General features: G+C 39.7%; 1 protein-coding gene across 1 annotated transcript in view; it reads right to left on the bottom strand.

Annotated features, from left to right (window-relative positions):
- fgfrl1a (fibroblast growth factor receptor like 1a) overlaps window positions 1–6,000 on the bottom strand; it is a 119,959-nt gene that overhangs the window by 108,520 nt on the left and 5,439 nt on the right. The window lies entirely within an intron of this gene.

Below are 6,000 nucleotides of genomic sequence, written 5' to 3' on the forward strand. Positions count from 1 at the left end.
TGACTTATAATATTTTTATTTCATTCTTTAAATATTTTAACCTCTGATTAGCGTATTTTTCGGACAACCGGATGGCAAAACCCTTTTTTTTTTTTGACACACCCTAATTAATACCGAAAAAATATATTTTTATTTTGACCTGCCAATTAGTGAACAAAAGTGATGATAACTAGGGATGTCCGATAATATCGGATTGCCGATAAATGCTTTAAAATGTAATATCAGAAATTATCGGTATCGGTTTCAAAATGATCGGTATCGGTTTCAAAGAGTAAAATTTATGACTTTTTAAAACGCCGCTGTGTACACGGACGTAGGAAGAAGTACAGAGCGCCAATAAACCTTAAAGGCACTGCCTTTGCGTGCCGGCCCAGTCGCATAATATCTACGGCTTTTCACACACACAAGTGAATGCAAGCCATACTTGGTCAACAGCCATACAGGTCACACTGAGGGTGGACGTATAAACAACTTTAACACTGTTACAAATATGCGCCACACTGTGAACCCACACCAAACAAGAATGACAAACACATTTCGGGAGAACATCCGCACCGTAACACAACAGCATGTCCCAAATTCCAAGCTGCTGTTTTGAGTCATGTTAAAAAAAATAATGCACTTTGTGACATGGCAGTGCCATGTTGGCATTTTTTTCCATAACTTGAGTTGATTTATTTTGGAAAACCTTGTTATATTGTTTAATGCATCCAGCGGGGCATCACAACAAAATTAGGCATAAAAATGTGTTAATTCCACGACTGTATATATCGGTATCGGTTGGTATCGGAATCGGTAATTAAGAGTTGGACAATATCGGGATATCGGATATCGGCAAAAAAGCCATTATCGGACATCTCTAATGATAACCGTAGAGAACAATAAATAATCTCAATAATAATAATACAAATAAAAACTTTAAATATTGTTTAAAAATTGAGAACAAACTTTTTCCAGTGAGGGCCGCTTGCAGAAAAAGATGCGTGGGTTTGGGGGTACTTTGATGAATGTTGTATGTTAAATATATGAAAACCAATCCAATATATGCTAAATTGCCTGAACATAACATCCACATGTGTTTTATATGACAAAGCAAATTAGTGTCTAATCTCATCCATATCTCATTGTGTATGATCTTATATTTCCTGTTTTATTCTTGAATAACTAAAAAAACAAGCAAAAATGTTTGGACACCCCTGCGGTCTAAGGATCCCTGAGGGAGGTCACATGACAACACCACAGATATCCTTTGCCTCTTCCCCCGTCGTTACGTTTGTTTTCTCTCCCTCGGCCCGTGTCCTTCCTGCCCTCCAACGACCCTTTCCTGCCTTCACTTCGCTTCCGTGTCTGCGGCCTGGCTTCCATTGACAGGCTGTGGGCGGCGAGGGTGGGGGGGGGTTGAGGAAATGGCCGGCAAACATCGCTAATAGGCTAATCTAATCTCATCTCTTGGCGCTCTGTGGCCCCGTGTTTACTTTTGGACCCGTGTGTGCGCGTCCTGGCTGAATGCGGCTTTGTTTCCGCTCCAGAACTCGTCATCGGGAGTGATCTCGGGCCCGGGCAGCGACGAGGACGCATCTACATGCTTGTTTGTTTTTGTTCGAGATGACCACCCAGCTCTCTGCAGGCATGTTGTCCCTCTTCAACTCCCAGGACCACACACTGAGGGTCACATACACTATATTGCCAAAAGTATTTGGCCACCCATCCAAATGATGAGAATCAGGTGTCCTAATCACTTGGCCCGGTGTATAAAATCAAGCACTTAGGCATGGAGACTGTTTCTACAAACATTTGTGAAAGAATGGGCCGCTCTCAGTGATTTCCAGCGTGGAACTGTCATAGGATGCCACCTGTGCAACAAATCCAGTCCTCGCTCCTAAATATTCCAAAGTCAACTTTATTATAAGAAAAGTGAAGAGTTTGGGAACAACAGCAACTCAGCCACCAAGTGGTAGGCCACGTAAACTGACAGAGAGAGGTCAGTGGATGCTGAAGCGCATAGTGCAAAGACTTTCTGCACAGTCAGTTGCTACAGAGCTCCAAACTTCATGTGACCTTCCAGTTAGCCCACGTACAGTACGCAGAGAGCTTCATGGAATGTGTTTCCATGGCCGAGCAGCAGTATCTAAGTCATACATCACTGCGTGGGATGCAGTGGTGTAAAGCACGTCGCCACTGGACTCTAGAGCAGTGGAGACGCCTTCTCTGGAGTGATGAATCACGCTTTTCTATCTGGCAATCTGATGGACCAGTCTGGGTTTGGAGGTTGCCAAAAATTCGGACTGCATCGTGCAGAGTGTGAAATTTGGTAGAGGAGGAATTATTATGGTGTAGGGTTGGTTTTTCAGGAGTTGGGCTTGGCCCCTTAGTTCCAGTGAAAGGAACTTTGAACGCTACAGGATACCAAAACATTTGAGACAATTCCATGGTAGTGACTTTTCCAAGGTGTACCCCGCCTTCCGCCTGAATGCAGCTGAGATAGGCTCCAGCACCCCCCGCGACCCCGAAAGGGACACAGGGTAGAAAATGGATGGATGGATGGATGGATGGCACTTCAAGTTCATATGTGAGTAAAGGGAGGTGGCTAAATATTTTTGGCAATATAGTGTATATCGACATCATCCATGCAGCAATAAGAAACACACTACACGGACAAAAGTATTGGGACGCAAACGGAAGTGAAGACAGCCTTGCTCCTACAACAGCATCCATTAGGGCAGGGGTCGGCAAACCCAAAATGTTGAAAGAGCCATATTGGACCAAAAATAAAAAATTAAAATATCTGTCTGGAGCCACAAAAAATTAAAAGTCTTATATAAGTGTTATAATGAAGGCAACACATGATGTAAGTGTCTATATTAGCTATATTAGCCTACTATCAAAATTACTTTAAAAGTCTTATATAAGTGTTATAATGAAGGCAACACATGATGTAAGTGTCTATATTAGCTATATTAGCCTACTATCAAAATGACTTTAAAAGTCTTATATAAGTGTTATAATCAAGGCAACACATGATGTAAGTGTCTATATTAGCCTACTATCAAAATGACTTTAAAAGTCTTATATAAGTGTTATAATGAAGGCAACACAATATGTAAGTGTCTATATTAGCTACATTAGCCTACTATCAAAATGACTTTAAAAGTCTTATATAAGTGTTATAATGAAGACAACACAATATGTAAGTGTCTATATTAGCCTACTATTAAAGGCTGACGCAACTCTTTGTTGTCAAGAATGTTGTATTTTAATTTTCATTCTACACATTTTTGCAACATTGGAAATCAGGGATTGATTGATGTAAAATGTTCTTTATCACATTGTTTACTTTCACGTGTCAGTTAAAGATTTTATTAATTTAAGATGGCTCAGGTGTGATTCACTACAATAGGGCCCCACAGCACACTGGATTCCAGTTAATTGAAATACCACAACACTGGATATTGTTCAGATAAGTTACATTTAATTTAAGAACTTGCACACAAAGCAACACTGGAGGTGACTATGACGTGTGCATTTTCCGCGCATGCGTACTAGGTCGCGTTGTGCCGGCTGACGGAGGGGGGCGAGGGGGTCTTAAACGACCATTGTGTGTGTGTGGAGAAGGATAAACTTAGGTGGGGTTTACCCTGGATAACCTTAGCCGGCTTAGTGTAGAAGGGGCCTAAATCTAAGACTAGATCTGACGAATCGAAGTCTATGAGCACGAACTGATGAAGCCTACTCGGATGAGAGGCGAAACTTCTTCGAAGACAAACTAAACAGTCCAGTTGCGATCGATTGAATGCTCTGAGATGACAATGACCTGGATGAATGAGAACCTTCATAGACACAGAGAAGTACGGACTCTTAGGCCATGTCTACACTAAGTCGTTTAACCCTTTAAACGAGTAATTATTTATAGGGATGTCCGATAATGGCTTTTTGCCGATATCCGATATTCCGATATTGTCCAACTCTTTAATTACCGATACCGATATCAACCAATACCGATATCAACCGATATATGCAGTCGTGGAATTAACACATTATTATGCCTAATTTGGACAACCATGTATGGTGAAGATAAGGTACTTTTTTAAAAAAATAATAAAATAAGATAACTAAATTAAAAACATTTTCTTGAATAAAAAAGAAAGTAAAACAATATAAAAACAGTTACATAGAAACTAGTAATTAATGAAAATGAGTAAAATTAACTGTTAAAGGTTAGTACTATTAGTGGACCAGCAGCACGCACAATCATGTGTGCTTACGGACTGTATCCCAAAATGATTCCCGGGCGCGGCGCCGCTGCTGCCCACTGCTCCCCAAGGGGATGGGTCAAATGCAGAGGACAAATTTCACCACATTTAGTGTGTGTGTGACAATCATTGGTACTTTAATCTTTTAATCTTTAATCCTTGCAGACTGTATTGATATATATTGATATATAATGTAGGAACCAGAATATTGATAACAGAAAGAAATGGGGGGAGGGAGGTTTTTTGGGTTGGTGCACTAATTGTAAGTGTATCTTGTGTTTTTTATGTTGATTTAATAAAAAATAAAAAAATAAAAAAAATAAAAACGATACAGATAATAAAAAAAACGATACCGATAATTTCCGATATTACATTTTAACGCATTTATCGGCCGATAATATCGGCAGGCCGATATTATCGGACATCCCTAATTATTTAGTATAAGCCCCGTTTCAGCCACACCAAACCAGCGTTTAAGGTTCCCCCTCCTTGGACAATTTTTTACACGGGTAAGTGCGGCGTGTATTTCTTGAATCTCCGGCTCTTAGCTTTGTATGGACTCATTGATCTTTTACAAACGAGGAAGTGACGCCAGAAAGACTGCGCTCCACACAGGAAGTGACGTCAGAAGTCGCCTCAGTTGTCAGTAGGGATGATACTCGAAACCGGTTTTCCCGGTTGTTTGATAAGAAAAGAACCGAGTCCTCGGACTCGAATCCCTTTTTGAGAACCGGTACCCGTTATCGAGACCACTATAGTAAAGGAAAAGAGTTGATTCTTTATTCGAATCCCGTCCCGACCAGAAATGCTCCGTGGGACATCACAATAAATGACGTCACGTAGCTCAGTCATTAGGCGCAGATAGCGAAAGCAGGAAAACAATGGACGGGAAAAAGCGCTCCAAGGTGTAATAAAGTTCAAAACAAAAGCTATAATCCATCGAATAACTTTACTGAGAGATTTTAGCAGGGTAAAACACGTGACGAACACTTTTACGACCAACCGGAAACATAGCAACGCACCTCCTTTACGGCAGCTGTCGCAACGTTCTTAAAACAACCGCAGCACATACATATATATACAACATATCTCCCTTTTTTAACTTTTGTTTTTCTTTCCTTGTAAACGTTACAAAATCACACTGTAGATGTGTTGTCTGTCTAATTATAAATAATGCAGACGAGGCGTGTTGGCTGAGTTCTTGACGTTTACTTTCACAGCGTGGCAACATGCAACACTTTTCGGGGCTACCGCGCATGCTCGTAACTCCCGTTGCATGCTGGGTAGTGTAGTTGTTATATTCTCTAGCTCATAACATTTTCCCCCATAAAGAAATAATGTTAACTCAATAAAGTGTATTTCTTTTTTTAGCTTTAACTTTTCATTTATTAGCATTGTAACCACATTTGCAAATAACTTTTCTCTTCATAGAATGTTCTTTCAATAAAGAAATAAAGTGCAAAAATGTCAAAGCATCATAACAAACAGTTATGTCAAATAGCAGCAGAAGTGCACTTTTTGGAGAGCTGTATTATTTTCAGTTTTGTGCCCAAGGGACTGATTTTATTTAACACTATATTATTATTTATACACCTATAGTGATCACAGAGACAGGTTGTTTTTGTGTTAATGTATATATTTGTTTCTCTGAAAAATCCCACTTAATATACTTTGGGTAACAACATTCAATATTTATTTATTTTATTTTATTTTTTTAGGTGGGTAACAGTCAATATTTATTTATTTATTA

Source organism: Entelurus aequoreus, linkage group LG28 (assembly GCF_033978785.1).
Source record: "Entelurus aequoreus isolate RoL-2023_Sb linkage group LG28, RoL_Eaeq_v1.1, whole genome shotgun sequence".
Taxonomy (NCBI): domain Eukaryota; kingdom Metazoa; phylum Chordata; class Actinopteri; order Syngnathiformes; family Syngnathidae; genus Entelurus; species Entelurus aequoreus.